General features: G+C 44.7%; 1 protein-coding gene across 2 annotated transcripts in view; it reads right to left on the minus strand.

Annotated features, from left to right (window-relative positions):
- MAP4K5 (mitogen-activated protein kinase kinase kinase kinase 5) overlaps nt 1–18,748 on the minus strand; it is a 105,321-nt gene that overhangs the window by 86,345 nt on the left and 228 nt on the right. The window lies entirely within an intron of this gene.

An 18,748-nucleotide genomic window follows, 5' to 3' on the forward strand; every position in this document is an offset into this window, starting at 1 on the left:
CCACTGCCAACAGAAACCCTAAAAGTGGCAGGCCCTGCAGGTGCCCTGCCACAGGCACTACAATCCAACCAATTAAATATAGTCTTTACAGTACTTTCATTTAGACTATAGTTCCTTAATTTACTAGTGAGAATGTCAGGGTGGATAAAAACCAACAATTAAAAAAAACCAACAACAGATTTTTTTATTTAATTGTATTTTTAATATTTTTTTTGTTAAGATGCTTTTTAAAAAAACCCTATATAAAATAGTTTTAATTTAAAATATGTTAAACCTGAAACATGTCATCATGGAATAGGGATTAACTTCTAATTATATACTATTTGAGACAATATTTTCATGTAACCTTTTTAGAAAAGTTTTATAAATAGGTCACAACAGGCCATGGACTATATTAGGGGACCAATTTTAGGGGGTACCCACAGGCTCTTCTATAGATTAGTGAAGATTAAGAAAACTGCTCTACTCAATGGAACTCAGTGCTCAGTTTAGAAGATCCCATTAAGCATCTCTGAAACGCTTGGTTTCAGTTCTCAAACAGTGGATTTGTGTCTCCAGAACTAACATCCTTGTTAACAGCAGTGTATGGAAATGAGAGATAACAGACCTAATTACCCACCCATCAGTCCTCTTGTCTCTCTGCAAGTTTGTGTACACACAGGCAAACCTTACTTTTCTCTAAAAGTATGAAGTTTCAAGAAGTTAAATGAATAAAGGATATCAAACAACAATAATGCACTTTTTTGTAGAAAAACGATTAAATCGAGGCTTCCTGACCAGTGATTTAAATCATGATTTAAACCATAATTTAAATCAATTTGGTTTAAATCAAATCCACCCTGGAGAATGGCATAAGAAAGTGTCCAAAGCCTTGCTAAAAAATCAAGGTATATTATATTCACTGCTCTTCCTCTGTCCACTAACACAACCTATCATAAGAGATCAGGTTGGTCAGGCACAATTTGCTCTTGATTAATTCATGCTGGCCGCTCCTGATCACCTCGTCCTCCTCCAGGTGCCTGGAAACAGATTCCTCAATGACCTGCTCCAAAATCTTTTGAGGTCTCTTTGACTTCTGTCAAACTGAGTAGTCTGTAATTCCTCAGATTCTTCCTATTTCCTTTCTCAGAGATTTGTCCTTTTTCAGTCATCTAGGACCACAATCAACCTCCAACATTTCTCAAAGACAGTCACCAATGCCTCTGATTTTACCTTACCTAATTGCTTCAGTACTCTAGGATCAGTTCCTCTCATAGCCAATGGTTTTAGTACTTTAGGATGCATCCTGTCCAGCCCTGCTGACTTGGAAGCACCCAGATCCTCTAAGTAATCCCTAACCTGTTCTTCCACTGCTCTAAGATGTTCATCTCCTCCTCTAAATAGATCATTAAAAAAGTATCGATAGTCTTAACAACCCTGCAAGTCACAGAAGTATTATCATCCCTATTCTATAGATGGTAAACTAAGATAAAATACAAACTTTTGTAAGTCACTGTGGCTCAGCTGAAGTTGAAGAAATTAAAATGTATATCCAGCAAGGATATGACCCTAGGCAACATGCCAAGATCACACAGGAAACTCTAGGCCAGGGCTCTAACCACTGGGCATTTCTCACTCTTAAAATGAAGAATTTGGATTCATAAGGCATAGAAGGAGCTATGCAATCTACGCAAAACACAGACTGCAATGCTAAAAATCATATTTTAACCAAAAAAAAATCTTATTTTTATTAAACTGCCTTAATTTGTTAAAGAATTTCAAGACTCACTTCTTTTCCATTATTTATCTTACTGGTTCACTTTTTTGTGTTTACCAAGATCTGGATGATGAAAATAGCTTAGTTGACTAAGCTGCCCAAGTCTTCAAGGCCTGCATTGCAAACGCATGAGAAAACCTCACCCCGCTCTCCCAATCCCCTCACTGTCTCTCTGTCCCTTTCTATCACACACACACTAAATCAAGTATGAAAATATTTTTATTGGTCGTCTGTTTGGTGAGAGCTTGTTTTTTCCCAGCTTCAAGTTGGGACTTACTTGACCTAAGGGCTCTGTTAAAAATCAGAACCAAGGAGCTGGTTCTGTCTTGTGTAAGACAGCCAGCCAGATTCTGCAGAGTCCAGCTTTCACCCCGGTGTCACTTGTGTGCCACTTCCTAATACTCACAAGATATTCTAGCACATTCTTACAGATGTTTAGCTCTAACTCATAAACCTAAGTATTTTCCTCTAATAAAAAAAAGTCATTTAAACCTAGAATTGCAGTGTTTTGTGCTGTGCCAGTACTGATTCAGTCTAACTTCAAGAAAGGTAATTCATTGGTAAGAAACATCTTTTCTTCAGTACCAGCATACACCCACCTCTCTTGAAAAACGAACTATCAGTAGCAAACTCAATAAAGGGAGCTTGACAAAACCATGTTAAAATGAAGAAGGCAGAGCTATTCTTCTGAACGGGGATCAGCTGCGGAGGGTAAGGTGGGAGAGTCATGCCACAAAGGAAGCAACTGGGCTCCACGTGGCAGCTTTACAGCTCAGTGTTTGCAACAGGCTAAGCAAGCTTTTGGATAATGTGTTTCAACACCTGCAGGCAGGGTTACCATACGCCCGGGTTTTCCTGGACAAGTCCTCTTTTTGGGCCCTTCCATCTCTGTCCAGGTGTTTTTTTTTTAAATATCAACAAATGTCCAGGATTTTGCTCTACTCAGCACTGAAGTTTTTCCTGGCACTTCCCAGCTTGCCCTAGCAAGGAGCTGCTTGGGGCGGGGGGGAGCAGGGGAAGGATGTTTGGAGGCAGGGTACACACACACATGGTAGGCATGCAGCCAAGCAGGGGGGTGGGAGCAGCCCTGGCAGCTGCATGCAGGTAAGTCTGTAGGGGGCAGGGGTTGGAGGGCCAGGGCCTGGGGACTGTCCGGGAAGGCTGTATATGTGTGTGGCAGGGATGGATGTGTGAGGGGGAGGCAGGTGCCTGTTGGTGCTAGGGGAAGCTGTCCAGATGCTTGGGCTGCAGCAGGGCAGGGGAGGCACCTGCCCCTCCAGCAGGGGAAGGGGGTAGGGGGACCTTTTGGGGGCGGTAGAGAGCTGCCCTGCAGCACCAGGGACAATGCCTGTGCGCGCAGGGGTGGGGCAGCGGGCTGGGAATGAGAGGCACTGGCAGAGCTGTGGGGAGCAGAGGGCTGCGGGTCGGGAGTGAGGGGCATCGGCAGGGACAGGGAGGCTTTAGGCTGTGAGTGAAGGGTACCAGCATGGTTGAGGGGTACTGCTGGTCAGGAGAGTGAGGGGCAGCAACAGGGCTGGCGGGGTGTGGCTGTGGCTTGGAAGCAAGGGGCAGGGGCAGAGCATGGGTATATCACTGCCCTTCCACAATCATATTACTACCCCCCCATGGGTCCTCCTTTTTGAAACTGGAGATATGGTAATCCTACCTACAGGGGTACTGATCTTCCTGCAAGGTCACACTGAGTTGAAATTTAAACTCTAATCCAGGGTAGAGCGATTCTAATCACCAACTTGAATTGGGATTTCAGGCAGCAAGCAAAAGAAATACCGATTTAAATCATCCCATTTCAACCCTATTTTGCATGTTTATTTTACAGTTATTTTCCTGAAGAAAGGCTGATTCTAATTGGTGGGTATATTAAGACATATAAACTTGCAAAGTAAAACACAGCCTATAAAATGCATTATATAGTACAATATCTCTTTTTGCTGACCAGAAAGACACAGTATAAACATGCATTTCAGTAATTCTGTAATTTAAAATGCATTTATTTAGAACCTTAATTATATGTTACCAGGTTTGAATATGGTGAATGACAGTTCTAATTTATTAGATTAATTTTCTGATTTATGCCAAACAGCTTTTGGATGGTAATTTGAATTCAATTAAAATGCACAAACAAAACATTTTTAAATTGCTTCAATTATGTAAATAACAACTATGGTACAGGTGCAGGATATACAAGACAAGGGATCCAAGTATTTTGCAATTAAAAATAGCCAATTTATTGAACAAAAGAAGTATTATCTACAGCTAAATATGTTGAACTGTCTCCGAACATCACATCCTTCAAGATTATTCAGTTGGTAGATCTCAACTTCTCTCACGTTTATTTTTTTTAACCCAAATTAGAAGAGGAAAAACAAGTTTTCCTTCTTTGAATGAATGAGTTGTTTAACTAAACTGAAACAAAGAATATACTCTCCCCGCACCTATGGATACAGCTGCAACCGAGAGATGCAGCACTGGTTTCATCTGTGATAGGTGCTTCGCCAGATGAGTGACTTCCCACCCAGGTCAGGGGCATAGCTGTCTTTAAAACATGAGCATCAAATCTGTATTACTCCTCTTTAAGTGTAATAGTTATTTAATTTCAGTGTTTGAAATGGAGCCATCATTTAATGATTTAATTCATTATAATTAAGTAAAGGTAATTATATAACTTATATGATTTAATTATAATGTATCATTATATAATTATTGTTTCAGGGTTAATAATTTAGAAAAAATTTAAAAGTTACTACAACATTTTATAGAAACAGGACATTGGCTACTGTGCTTCCCCTGTTCGACCTGTGGCAGGTTCGGGTGCCAGGTCTGCGTTGTGTCAGGGTTGACTGTTGTTTTATGTAGAGTTTAGATTATTGGTTGTGTGGGATGGTTTGGATAGGGATGATCCTGCCTTAGGCAGTGGGCTGGACTAAATACTCTCTGGAGGTCCCTTCCAGCCTGACTTCTTTATGACTATGACATTATGGGAATTTAGGCAACAGCATTTAAATAGCTTTACTTTTAAAACGAAAAATATATTTTAAATTGATTGCTTTTATTTTTTTACCTTTTAATATACGTTTTTTGGTTGTGTTTTTTTGTTTGTGTGTTTTGTTTTTGTTTTTTTTTTTATCTACCATGGTTTATTCCACTTCGTTTGATCACTCCCCTTGCTTTGTGCTTAGCAGACCCTAGAAGCTGCTGCAGGAAATGAAGGACCTTTGCCCCTGAAGGAATCACCCCAAACTAACATAACTGCATGATCTGCCATCCTCATCCACAGAAGACAACGACTGATTTCTCAACACATCTAAACTTCTGCTTTTTCTTGAGCAGCTGTGTAGATTTTCCATAGACCAGACTTCTTGAGCCAGATACCATGGAGGAATGTGGTTGAGAATGTTGGAAGAAATAATTAAAACTCGTCTGAAGCACTTGGCTGAGTTTGTCTGCTTTTCTGTTTTGATTGCTTTTCTTTCCCCTGTCTTTCCCTCCTCTGTTCTAAAAGATTGATCCGGACTTATCCTGAGGATTACCCATCGCTATTTCCTTCACTGTGGAAAATCCCACTGAGCTGACTATGTATGGAAGCTCTCAATCTAAGAAGCAATGAACTACCACACCTGTACACTTCACCCCAACCCAGAGCTACCACAGTTCCGTGTAAGGAACTGTTTCAGGGTATGGACAAAGGTACTTTTTAACCAGTTTAAAAGGGGATGAGTAGCAGCTACTTGGAAGCATGCATCAGATATGATTTAAGTGTTGCGCTCATGTGAGCTTGTAGGAATACGAGTTAGCTAAATCACCCTAACTTTGACCCTGAATAAGGCAGCGCTGAAGTCAGTATGGTTCTGCTACACTTTTGTCAACAATTTATACTGGCATTCTTTGATAAGGATACAATAGTTATGTCTATCTATACCAGGGGTGGGCAAAATGCGGCCCGGGGGCTGGATGCAGCCTGCCAGGCCATTCTATCTGTCCCGCAGGGCCCCTAAAAAAATTTAGAAAATTAATATTTATCTGCCCTGAGCTGCCCGTCATGTGGCCCCCGATGACTTGCCAAAACTCAGTAAGCAGCCCTCTGCCCAAAATAATTGCCCGCCCGTGATCTATACACTCAGTTGCTTTCTTCCCTCAGTCCTTGGTTTCCTTCCTGCAAAGAGTACCATTGTTATGGAGGCTCTGTGATGTGTACACCTGCCTAGGGGGAAAGCAGCAGACCATAAAACTATTTCACACAAAGATATGAGAACCAGCCCTTTTATCCTCACCAACAGCCAAAATAAAAAAGCGGTTCCACAAGCTGAGAACAGATTACAGCCACACTCTCAAAAACACAACTCATCATCACAATTGGTGACACAAAATAGACTGTTTCACAAAGTAACCCCGAAAAATACATGTTCCAAGTTTGTTCAAGATGAAGAAGGGTACTTTAGAAATCAATGCTGCCCAGACACCAACCACCAGAGCACAGGGCTTTCATCAAAACTCCATTTCAACCTCAGTGCCCCATTTTCAAATGAAAATGCAAGTGCGTGAGATGCAATGAATGAAGGCCTGCATGGGAGACTAGCAGGGAATAAAGGAAGGCATTTTAAAGTCAATATTACCCAATAAACCTGAGCCAAGAACAAAAGAAAAAGGGAGCGTCCTGCACTACAGATGCCATTTGTCCTCACTCGGCCAGCTTTTGGAGCTTGTGGAATATAAGCTTGCTGCAGGGCTTTGCAACCAAAGCCCCCCTCTCATACATGCATCAGGATGATGCAGTATACTGTTTCCTCACTTGTTCGCTCAGGACTTTTGTGCCTTGTAGCAGGCTAACTGATGCCCGAAGAGCAACTGGAGCAGCTGCTCCAAGCATCCCCTTTCCTCTCACAAACAACACACCCATCATGGATCACAGCCACATCAGTCAGTCCCTGCCCCTGAAAGCCCACAGTCTACGAACCAGTCAAAGCTCAAAGCATGGGCACATACAAATTGGGAGGGGTGGGGAAACAGGCCATTGGGATGGCAAAGTGACAGAATAAGGAGTAATTTCTGCATATGCACAATGCTTCTGCAGTCACAAAGTACTTGCCAGCTTATCCAAAGCCCCAGAAGCTCCCCTCTTCAAACAATCCCATCTCACTCTCAGTCACCCCCTGCCCCAATCCAGTGTTTTGGGCCTTGTTTAAATGCAAGCTCTCGGTGGCACAGAAGGTGCCTCGGTGTGGTTTTTAAAGTGCTCTATTAACTTACAGAGCTATCTATTTTTTTGCAACTATTAAGGTCCTTTCATAAACATCCAACTGAGAAGCAGAAGTGTCACAGCTCAGAGTGGAGCTGTTGACATTTGCACAGTGACCTGCCTGAGAGAGGTTTCACCTTCCAGCAGAATCATCATGTCCTGCCCAGTTACAGACCCAGATCTCTTCTAAGTTATCTGCTGGAGCAGGCATTTGGCCTGTGTCTACACACTTAACGCAGCCTAAGAAACTCTCCCCCTCCCTGCTCCCCAAAGTGAAAAGGATCATGGATGCTCTGTTAACATAAGTCCATTGAATTTAGATCCTTTATACCAGGGTCCACAAAGCATGGCCCATGGGCACTTGCAACCCAGAAAGCATTGGTATGTGTCCTGCAAAGGGCTGAGGCCAGATTATTAAGAGAAAAAAAAAAATCAGCTGCATAATTCTCATTCAAGCTGAATTTAGAAACAATGCTAGATTCTCCTTATTGCAACTCTGCATAAGGTGTATAATGCTACATCTACTGAAGGTATGGCATCCCATTTGAAGGATCATCTTATGTGGCTCCAGTGTGTTATCCTACGCACTTAATGGCCCTTCACGAACGAAACTTTGGGAACTCCTGCTTTCTACTGTGTTTCTCTAAGATTCTCAACTGTTTAATAAAATGAGAGTTTAGACTTAAATTACTTCTTCACTCCCTAAAAAATTGCATTCATAGTGTTCCGCATTCTCAGTTTTTACTGATTTTCACTGATAAATTCCCTGATATTTTTTTAAGTCATTCGGTTTTTACTGATTTACACCCATTTTTCAGTTCAAATCCCTGTTAACCGGCACAAGTGGGGAATGGCCCATTCCCAACTCGTGCCAGTTAACAGGGATTTGAACTGAAAAATGGGTGGTGCTGGTAAGTTAAAAGTGCACCTGTGCCGGTTACCTGAGGCACAGGTTTCCGGCCAGACGTGGTGGGGAGGAGACAGCGACAGCCGCATGAGGAACAGGGGGCAGGGGTGGCAGTGGCCACGCGGGGGCCAGGGGAGGGTGGTGAGAGATGCTGCCTGGGGACACAGGTCTCTCGGCTCTGACCCCAGGCGGGACGGGATGGGCCACAGAAATCGGGGCTGGGGCAGGCGGGTCCAAGCTGCACCTGGAGACTTCATATTTGGCCCTGCCCCGGGCACTGGGAGCTGGAAGCCCGGTGCTGCCACCAGCCCCAGCAGCAGCAGGCTACAGCGAGAGCAGGCTGCTGAGCACTGGGAAGAGCCTGGTGCCGCTGCCGGCGCCAGCCTGCAGCAGCAGCCTGCTCTCATCCCGTGTGCAGATCCGGGGGCACGTGTCCCCCTGGGAAGAGCCTGGCACACCCCCCAGCCCACAGCCATCCCTGGGGGCACAGAGCAGCAAGAGCTGCACTCCCCTGCCCTGCACCCACTGACAGCTCTCCCCACTTTCCTCTCTGCTGCAGCACCGGGAGTGGCCGATGGGCTGCGCCATGCCCCTCCCCCCACCCCTTCCCTAGTCCCAGCCTCGCTCCCTCCCTCACCATCCATTTTTTCCTGATTTAAACCAATTTTTTTCCATTTCTTCCTTTTATCCTGATTTCATCCCAGTTTCTATATTTCAAAGATAAACCCTGAAAAATTCCCAATTATTATTTTTTAAATAAAAAAAAAACAGAATGCAGAACACCACGCATCCAGCATATACATTTGATACATCAGAATCTTTCCCTTAGTCCACAGTGGACCTCAAACATCTGCAGAACATTTCAACTATAGCCGACTCAAAACCCTCCTCAAATGTAACAGACATTTTGAGTGGCATACTGTGCACCAGAGGCCATCATTTCCCGTTCCCAGGACTGATGTTCTATTCAACCGATATGAAAAAATAAAGTATTCTAATCTAATTAAGTTTAACTGCCTTGATTGCTTCCCCCACCAAGCACTCCCTGAATTAGGAGGAATTTGCAAAGCAGCGCAGCAGTGCTTTTGCCACACATCTTCCATTAAGATGAATGGTTAAAATCCCTGTGCTGCTTTGCAAATCTCCACCATTATATCTGGGGTACAATCATACAAGTCTGCCTGTTAAACAGCCAGCTGGAGGGTTGGTGTAGCACACCTCTGCTTTAATGTAATAATAGTGATCAGGAAGCAAAGTGGGCTCACAGATGGCTGAGAACAGAACAAAAAATAAAGCTTCAGGGCCTGCTCCATCATGCTAAAAAAAGGTCTGTTCTCTAAACCTGATTCTCCATCTTCCTTGCATCTGAATTCCGAAGTTAAACCATACAATGTAGCTCACTGCATTCTAGTCTTTTTTTAAGAGGTTTCTGGCAACCATGGTTACCAAAGAACATAAAAATCATTACTGCATCTTCCCTAGCTGTGTAATTGGGATATTGCATTTATAGCTCAAAATGGTATATCAAGTCTCTTTCTTCTTTTAATGCTGCAGATTTTCTGAGTGGGGAACAGTGACTTCTCTCAAAAAAGCTGGCTGCTCACCACCGATATATATCCAGGTTACATCTTGAACACGCTATTCAATTAAAGGTGAAAAAAAAAGGCTTGCTGCTTGAAGTCAGGTTTTCGTGTTTTCTATTGCTGCAGAAGTGGTGATACCAAATGTTGCACAGAAAAGATGGCAACATAATATCAAATAAAAAAAAAGGAATGGAGTAACTAGAGATATTTAAAACATGTTGCCCTTATTTATGTTATACTAATAGTATGCAATGCTTTCATGAACACTAGTCTTTTGGTCAGCAGAATCTATTGGGGTCACATGCATGCCCAAAATACTCTTGTACTCTTGTTCCAAGGACGCAAACAGAAATGCAGAACCTCAGTTTCTCTTCTAATGGACAACTCATCTCCAAGAACTCTGGTTTATTAGATGCGTCACCCTTCCCAAACCCTTACAACAATTCATCTTTGTTCTTCCAGAGCTTGCTCATTTTATATAACCCTTTTTAGTGACTCACAAGTTGCCCGATATAAAAGTGGTGGGTGCTTGGACTCGACCTTAAAAAGGCCTTGTAAAATAATGTCAAAGTAGCACCTCTTTGCAGGTTCCCACTGATGAACACCAAATGGCAATGGTCTGAGTAGAAACCCAAATAACTGTTTTGCAGATGGTAATAATGGGGTGCTTCCCAAGGGAGCAACAAAGACTATCTGTGCCCCAGGGGGACAGGTTTTAATACCATCTGGAGGATCTAAAGCAGCCCATAGGAGGAACTATCTAGATAACCTTTGTGCAGAAACAGAGTGACCTTTCCTCCTTTGGACAATCTTGAGAAAACTAAAGGTTTCATTTCTTATAAATAAAAGGCTAGGACCCTAGAAACAAAGGGTATGTAGTTTAGAGCCTTCACAATTAGAACAGGGCTTGGAGAAAAATATGGTTAACTACTTTGTTTAAAATGAAATCTGTTACTATATTTGGCAAGAACTTCAAGTGTGGTCCAAGAGACGCAGCAGAAGCTGCTTCGGGGGTCTGTAACTCCCCAGCAGAAGTAATCACTACTAGACAGAAGGCTTTCCATGATGAGTGTAGGACTCAGTATGATGCAGAAAGTCCAAATGGCAATCAATGAGGCTCACAACAGGTCCCATTAGGGAGCTGGCTCCACTATTGGTGGAAACACTCAAAAAAAAATCACAAGGAATCTGGGATATGGCAGAACAGAAAAACCTTCACAGCCTTATAGATTTGCATTAATAACTGTAAAGGGTATCCTCACAGAACTGAGCAAAAGAAGTCTTTAGAGCAGTGATTATCAACCAGGATGCTGTGGGCTAGGGTTATCCGCCCTTCTATCCCCACTGTCCAGTCCCTCTGCAAGGAGGAATGCACTGTAATAAATAAGTTAGTTTTTAAACGGCGTGCCATTCACAGAAGTTATGGAGGGGTGATGAGTCTAAAAAGTTTGAGAACCGCTGCTTTAGAAAGATGCTAGATAATCTGAAATAGCGGACCTTATATTTTAACAAGCCACAAGTAATGTTGTCCACACCCAACCAGAGATCTTTTCCGTTTTGCCACATAAATTTGTTTAGGCCTCTTTCCTGCTATTCGTTATAACCTTCTGTATGGCTGTGGAACATGACATCTTTATTTCTAAACATCCACCCAGATGAGATGCTCTCAGGTGCAACAAAGTGGCTTTGAATGAAGGACAGTTCTCTTGTTGTATAACAATCGCTCTGAAATTGGGGGCACTGGTTTCAGAAACAGCTCAATAACTGCATCAACACTGGATACCTGCCAGAACTGCCTGATCTTTCCGAGTACCCTTTGAAGTAGTGCAAGTAGCACGCAAATCCAGCAGAGAAGTTCTCAATCTGTCCTGGGATAGATGTTTTGGCTATCTGGGAGCCTCAGACGGCTCTTGTGAACTCCATCCATTGTGCTGGTGCTAAAATACACTCTTCTTTAAATCCCACAGTCCAAGAAGCAAACAGATGAAGACTGTGATAGATTTCTGTACAATAAGCAAAGAGTTTTCTCTGACAAGACAATCAGAAGGAACAACAATTTATCCAGTCTTCTTAAATGAGCAGCTACTACAGCTGAGACTGGTGAAACCCTCTGTGCTGTAGAGGGCTGCTGCACTTCATTGTGGTAGTGTTTTAACTTAGTAGGAAGCTTAAATATTTCTTGTGAGCCAGAAGTTTGAGAAGAAAAAGTTGGTATACCACAGGTCAAGAGCCACAAAGCAATCTTCCTGGTCTAGAGAGATTTAGGATGCTAACATGACCATTCTGAATTTTAGCCAACATCCTAAAGTCCTGATGACAGGAAGATGCTAACAGGAAAAACATTTACTAGGGAAGAAAAAAATATACTAAAAATATACTAAAAATTTCCCAAATAACTCTGAAGTCTCTCAGAAAGCAGTTATGAACAGGCACCTAACCAATCTGACTGCTGCTAACATGTACATCTCCTGACTATCAGAAATGAGGTGGAATAGCTTCAGGGAACCAAGAGCTGAATCTCTAAGCCATGGTCATCAGGAAGGAACTGAGTGGCAGATCCCACACCATCCTGTACAGTCTCAGCCTTGGAGCACAAGGGCACAATGACGGCAACGGATGCTGCTGAACAACACACTTTGATTTTCATTGATGTGCAGGGGTAGGAATGTACATGTATGACAATCAGATTACCTGATATCTGCCTGAATGCATTAGTGGAAAGAAGGGAGTGTCTGAGGAAGAACAGTATAGCCCAAATTCTACGCCGATACGAACTTTACTAGCCAACTGCCCGTCAAGAATGAAAGGGGGGAAGGGGGGAAGGGATGGAGCCCCATGACTCCCACCCCATCCAGCCCTGCTCCCCACTTCCCTCCGGCTGCTTGGGGTCCAGGCCCACTCCTGCCCTCACCGCTGCAGTGGCAGGACTGGGCCTGAGGGTGGGGGAAGCAGAGGGTGGCAGGGAGACAGGAGGAGAGGCCTCCGGCCGACGCAGGGGAGAAGGCTGGGGGAGGAGTGGATCTGGGCCTGAGTGGGGGCGGAGGTCCATTCCTCCCCTCCACCTGCTGCTGCCACGTGGGGCTGGGCCCACTGCTCCTCCACCCCCCTCACCGCTGCAGTGGCAGGACTGGGCCTGAGGGTGGGGGAAGCAGAGGGTGGCAGGGAGACAGGAGGAGAGGCCTCCGGCCGACGCAGGGGAGAAGGCTGGGGGAGGAGTGGATCTGGGCCTGAGTGGGGGCGGAGGTCCATTCCTCCCCTCCACCTGCTGCTGCCACGTGGGGCTGGGCCCACTGCTCCTCCACCCCGCCTCAAGGCCGATTCTCCTCCACACCCGACCCACATCAGACCCGGCCCAGGCCTGGTCCCCCCCTCCAGCAGCCACACCAGCCCCAGCCTGCTTCTGCCCTCCCTGCTGCCACAGTGGGCCCGCTCCCCCCACCCCCAGTGCCAGGTCTGGGCCCACTCCCCCCTTCCCCTTAGGGTCTGGGACCACTGCCCCGGTCCCCACAGCAGCAGCAGCAGGGGGAGGGCAGGTGTGTGTACGGGCCTGCTCCTCCCTTCCCCACGACCACAGCCAGCCCGGGCCTGCTACCCACCCACACCAGAGCTGGAGCTGCTCCCCACCTGCTGCCACTTGGGGTCTGGGCCCACTCCACCAGGCAGTGCCACTGGGTCCAAGGAGCAGGGTTAGGGGAAGAAAACAGTTCTTTCCCCCCCCACCCTGGAGTCAGGCCCGCTCCTCCCCCCACCGCCACCACATCAGGTCTGCAGGCAGTGATGACAGAAGGGGGAGGGGTGGGCCAAGGCTGGTGGCCTCACCCCCCACATGGTATCCCGACCCCACTCCCGCCGCGTGCCACTATTACCTCCAAGAAGCAAAAGGGGGGAGGAGCAAGGCCAGCTCTGGTGGCCTCTTCCCCCCCCCCCATTATCGCCATCTGCAGGGACCAACACCCCCATTCCATCTGCTCCGTTGCCACTGCCTCCAGGTAGCAGGGTGGGGGGCCAAGGCCAGCTGTGCTGGCCTCACCCCCCTTGCTCCATCCCATGTCCCCACCATCATGGCAGTGCGCTGCCCCCTGCTGGAACGCTTCTTCATGGTCTGATTGGCTGTTTGTCAGCCAATCAGAGGGCGAATAAAGTGTTATGGACAGACAGGCAGACTTAGGCTTTCATAATATTAGAATTGCACCATTTCTGACCTACTGACTGTACAAAATGGAGTATTTTGAAAACTACGTATGCAGAGCATCACAACCTATGGTGCCAGCGTGCTTTTAGAATAAGGGCCTAAACACAAAATGAGTTGCAGGTACTCAAGCACACTTTGACTTAAGCAGGGAGTAAGTGCTCAGCTGCTCTGAGAATGATACTCATTAAGCAGAACTGACTTGACTGGCACAGGATTCCATTTTTTATGGAAACTTCAAAAAAGAATGACATACAACTTAAAGCCTGGTCTTTAAAACAGAGGAGCTTCTACTACCCACATCCAGATGAGTGAGGGCGTGTGGTACGTGGCGCTGCACACCCGTCTATGGTGCCACACACGGCACGTGCAGGAATTCCCTGTGCTGCTACTTCACAACACAGGGGTTTCTTTGACCCTGGGAGATCCCAGGGTCAAAAAAACAAAAACCTACTCCAAAAAAAAGCGGGGCAGTGCACGTGGTGGCAGCGTGTGCTGTCCAAAACAGGAGCCTGACTGGCCAGAGCCACACTCCAGCTGCCAGCCAGGCTTCCTGCTGCAGGAGCACGCAGCTACAGCTCCCAGAGGCCCCCAGGTAAGGCTCCTGGGGCCAGCACAGTTGCTGGCCCCAGCCTCCCCTACCCCGCCCAGGGTAACCTGCCATGCACTTGCAGCACAGGCGTTCCCTGGGGACAAGCAGAAGCGACACAAGGTGTACCATTGCTACTTGTCCCCAGGGAAAGGCATGTTCCCACTTGTCTGGACGTGCCCACAGAGCCACCTTCAACGTTTTGCACGTTCCCTGCACCAGCAGAGATCAGTGACACAATAGCATGGCTTGCTCCTGTGTTGGCATGATTAACTGATGCAGGAGTAAAAAAAAAAAACAAAAAAAACCCAACAAGTTTGAGAAGGTAAAATGGAGGAGGAGCTGAGTTTCCCTGCCCCCAATAACTTTAATCAGAATTTATAAATTCAGCCCACCAAGGGTTTCTATTATCAATGGAGATGAAATCTGTCTTTAATTTTAAAAAAAAGCAAACTATGACATTTTAGCCATCTTCCTCGAGAAAACAAAGTCAGCTTCAGAACTGCTGTATATTTTTTGCTGTATTATGACCTCTGCAGAAACTGACTTTAGGCATCCATCATTCAGAAGCAGCATGCAGGAGTCAAACTCTGAATAACCGATTTTTCAGTTCGGACAACAAACCAAAATCAGAAATGCTTGGTTTGGATCTCCTGTTTGTCTGCCTGTTTTTCCCTGCCAAGACTAAAAACTAAGGCACTTCATTGTAGGCACTTGTCATAGGACCTAAAAGAACAAAGGGCTGGGGCTGGGAAAGGGAAAAAGGAAGTGGTGGTCTGTCCTGGTCTTCTTCTGTCCAAAAACCCAGTGGATCAGGCACTCAACCATGAAGCAGAAGAGCCAGGTTCAATAACCTGCCATTATGCACTACCTAAGTGAATACTCTAGCCCCCAGGGGACAGGATGCAGGTCTCCCTCAATTTGTGTTCTTGGAAAAATTCAGAATCAATAAAAAAAATTTTAAAAAAGCCCTAGCAGGACTTCCCAATAAAATATAATTTGTTTGCTCATATTATTTACCATAACATTTGTTTTCTAGCCTTTCTGGCATACTGTATCTACGATGCGTATAATAATCTCTATTTCACTGCCTTGGTGTCTTTGAGCTATGAACCCAATAAGATACACAAACTGCACAGAATGGGTCAGCACTAGTACAGGACAGTCCCAGGAAACATCTACGATGCACAAAAAATTGTTTAAAGATTCACCAAGTGGCACTCAGTACTGAATCAATGCCACAGGATGGCATAGGGAGATGTGGTGCTGGAAGTATATTTTCAGTGAAATGTGAAACCAAAGCCACATGTGGTTGTTAAAGATCCCAAAGACATTTAGTAATGAGAAAGGTGGTTACCTGGGCTGGAACTTGGCCAGAGCACAGAGGTTATTAGATTCTGCTCACTGTACCTTAAATCTATCCATAGTTTTTACTGGATTTTTTTCAGTCTCATCCTAAAACACAGGATAGATTCTGAATTCACAGATAAAACCCCCGCCTTTTTATACCTTATCTTCTCCGTAGCTGTTTCAAGAGACCCGCTTCCTGTTTATACAGCGCTTTGAGAACCTTATGTGAAAGGCACTAGTACTGCAAGATGGGCAAGCAGGAATTTTGCCAGGAAACCAGAACCAACATCTAGCCCAACTGTTTGGGATATTTAGATGAACGACAGCACATTAAGGATTTGCTGAGCTGGGGCAAAATTATGTCATCACAACATTTTTCATCGCCACTGAACATCTAATCTAGCTAACAGTGCTATCCTTTGTAAGCAGGTACATTCCAAATAGAGATAAGGATTCTCAGTTGGTCTAATAAAAAGGTATCATCTCTGAACCAAGAGTTCAACATGTTTGCATTTCTGTTTGTCTTAGACCAACACGGCTACCAAATACAGCCCTAATACAGATAAGGCAATTAACGTATTGATTTTTTTTATGAAAGGGATATTTTTAAGGCAAGCAGATCCAAACATAGATTTTTTTTTTTTAACATACATTGTAAGCGACAAAAAAATAAGTTATTTATAGCCATCTCTCCCCCACCCTAAAATGTATTTTGAAAGAGAAAAATATTAAATCCGTGCCAGCAACTCAGTGCTCAAGAGCAATGCTACAATAAACCATTGTACACCATGCAACGAAGGGAGAAAAGAAAACCAATCACTGAAATAGATCTCAACGTTAAGCTTCCAAATATTAGTTATGAACAGCAAAAGAAAAATTTTAAATATGTCTTCAATAGGCTGCTACAATTTAAGAGTGTACACAGACTGGCTTAAACCCCTCCTCCACATGCTAAAATCAGGCTAAAAAAAATCTGCCAAATTCCTAAAAAGGATTTCTAAGCATGAACCCACCATCACCAAGAAGCCTTTGAGAAAAAATCCCCAATGCAGATCTCCTACCAACAAAGAAAAACAGCTGCTAGCCTTAGGCATCCTTTAGCACCAATGTGCTAAAGACACTGGTGACTCGTATGACAGGAGACAGAGCAGAGATTGTTCGGAAAAGTGAGGAAAAAATACCTGCATTGTCCCGATTATAAAATTGATGCTACATACAAGTCAACTCCATATTTTGAAGTTTCATTTTAGGAAAAGCAGGGTTTTTTCCTGAAAAACTACAAACAGCTACAGATAAAGACCTTGAACAGGCTCTTGCCTTTACAAAACCTGACAGGAGAATCAAATAACCAAGAAAAAGACCCGAAGGGTTAAATGTACAAAAAATACTAAAAATAAAAAAAATTCTAGGTCAGTATTTTTATTGCATCCATAAAAAAATACTGGAAGTACCCAAGTCAAGACTGTTGGGGGCCTAAAAATAAACAGACTTCATATACAACTCAAGTGCAAGATTTCTGGTTATTTTGGAGGGGAGAAAAAAAGGTTTCTAATCATTACAGTACAGTAATTCTAATTTAATTCAATATTTTGAGGGCTCTAGATATTCCTGTCTACCCTCTAGCACACAAAACCAACTGTTTAATAAGAGACACTGCTCACAGACTGCCAACATCCTTTGGAGAGCCCATGATGAAGCATTTGAGTACAACAGGCTCTCAGATCAGAGCCGTACCATGAACGGAGAAAGAAACAGCTCTGATGGACACTGACAGTTTATACAATAATAATAATACTTTTATCTGCACAGTTTGTAACTATAACTAGGTAAGATCTAAAATGACTGCAACAGAAAGATAAAAGGAAAATATTTCTCTTTTTTTTTTTAATAAGTTTGCTGTGGGCATTCGATAACACTTTGGGGTACAGTTAATCCCCCTGATCCCTACAGACAGTCCATTTCTCCCTGCTTGCACCAGTCTATAAAGGAACGCATAGAAAAACCAATGACCCAAGGACTTGAAACTCGCTGAGTTTCTATCAGTTGCAAGCGGCACCATGAACATAAAACAGGCGCCCAGGGTTTAACTTTGTTAAGTTACATGGCAGAGATCTTTTGGTTTTATCCCTGCGTGAGACCTTGTCAGGGAGAAACGGCTGTTCAATTTTCAAGCATCCAAAAAACCTAATGCTCGTTCAAACAGGCTGCATTTTATCCCTACCCACGTGCGGCGGGGGGGCTGGACCTGATGGTGTGTAAGGTGCCTTCCAGCCCCTAATAACTCTGAAACTATCCTTGTGATATGCCCATGGTGAGAACACCTAGAAAAAAACGTTTGGCGGTCTTCAGCAAAGCTTTCTAGAAAATACATAGGATGCTGCTTGTATTTATGACGACTGCTTAATATCCCTGAGAGATCAAGTGACAGGAAGACTGCACTAAAAAAAAAAAAAAAGCAACATCCTATGTTAGGTAACCACTTCCAAAGTGTCCTTAAAATTAACCCACAAGATTTTATTTAAGCTTTGGTCAGAAATCCAGTCTCCAGTAGAGAGGCCCAGCTACTGCCATGCAACGCAGGAGCAAAAGGAGGTTTCGTTGCACGGGCTATGAATGAACGTACGATGACATGCTCCATCTCTGGCTTAACTACTTTCCACAACAGACCACGGGAAAACACTCCAGCCTCCTTTCCCCACACGCTTCAGAGTTTTCCAGGCAAAGCTAAAAAAACTTAAGTCCTATCTGAAGTCCTTCAGACCCGTTCTGCAAGTCGCCTGGCCTCCTCCACACGCAAGGGCTCCTCCGAAATAAGGGCTCGCCCCTTAGGCGTGAAGGTCCCAATCGGTGCCATGCCAAATCCACTAAGCACACCTATTTAAAATCGCTGTGGTTGCAGTGGTTTCGGTAAAGCCGGCAAACAAACAGGGCTCCGGGTCCGTCCCGAGGACTCGCAGCGCTGACCGCGTCCCCATCCGAAACTCCACGCCAGCTCGGGGCGGGGGGGGGCTCACCCGCCCCTGCCTCTCGCCCGCTGTTATTAAACCCAGGGATCAACTCGCCCGCTCTGAAATCGGGGATGACCAACGGCACGGTGTTGAAAACCAGGTGCAGCCCCCC

This window comes from Alligator sinensis, unplaced genomic scaffold (genome assembly GCF_000455745.1).
Source record: "Alligator sinensis unplaced genomic scaffold, ASM45574v1 scaffold50_1, whole genome shotgun sequence".
NCBI lineage: Eukaryota > Metazoa > Chordata > Crocodylia > Alligatoridae > Alligator > Alligator sinensis.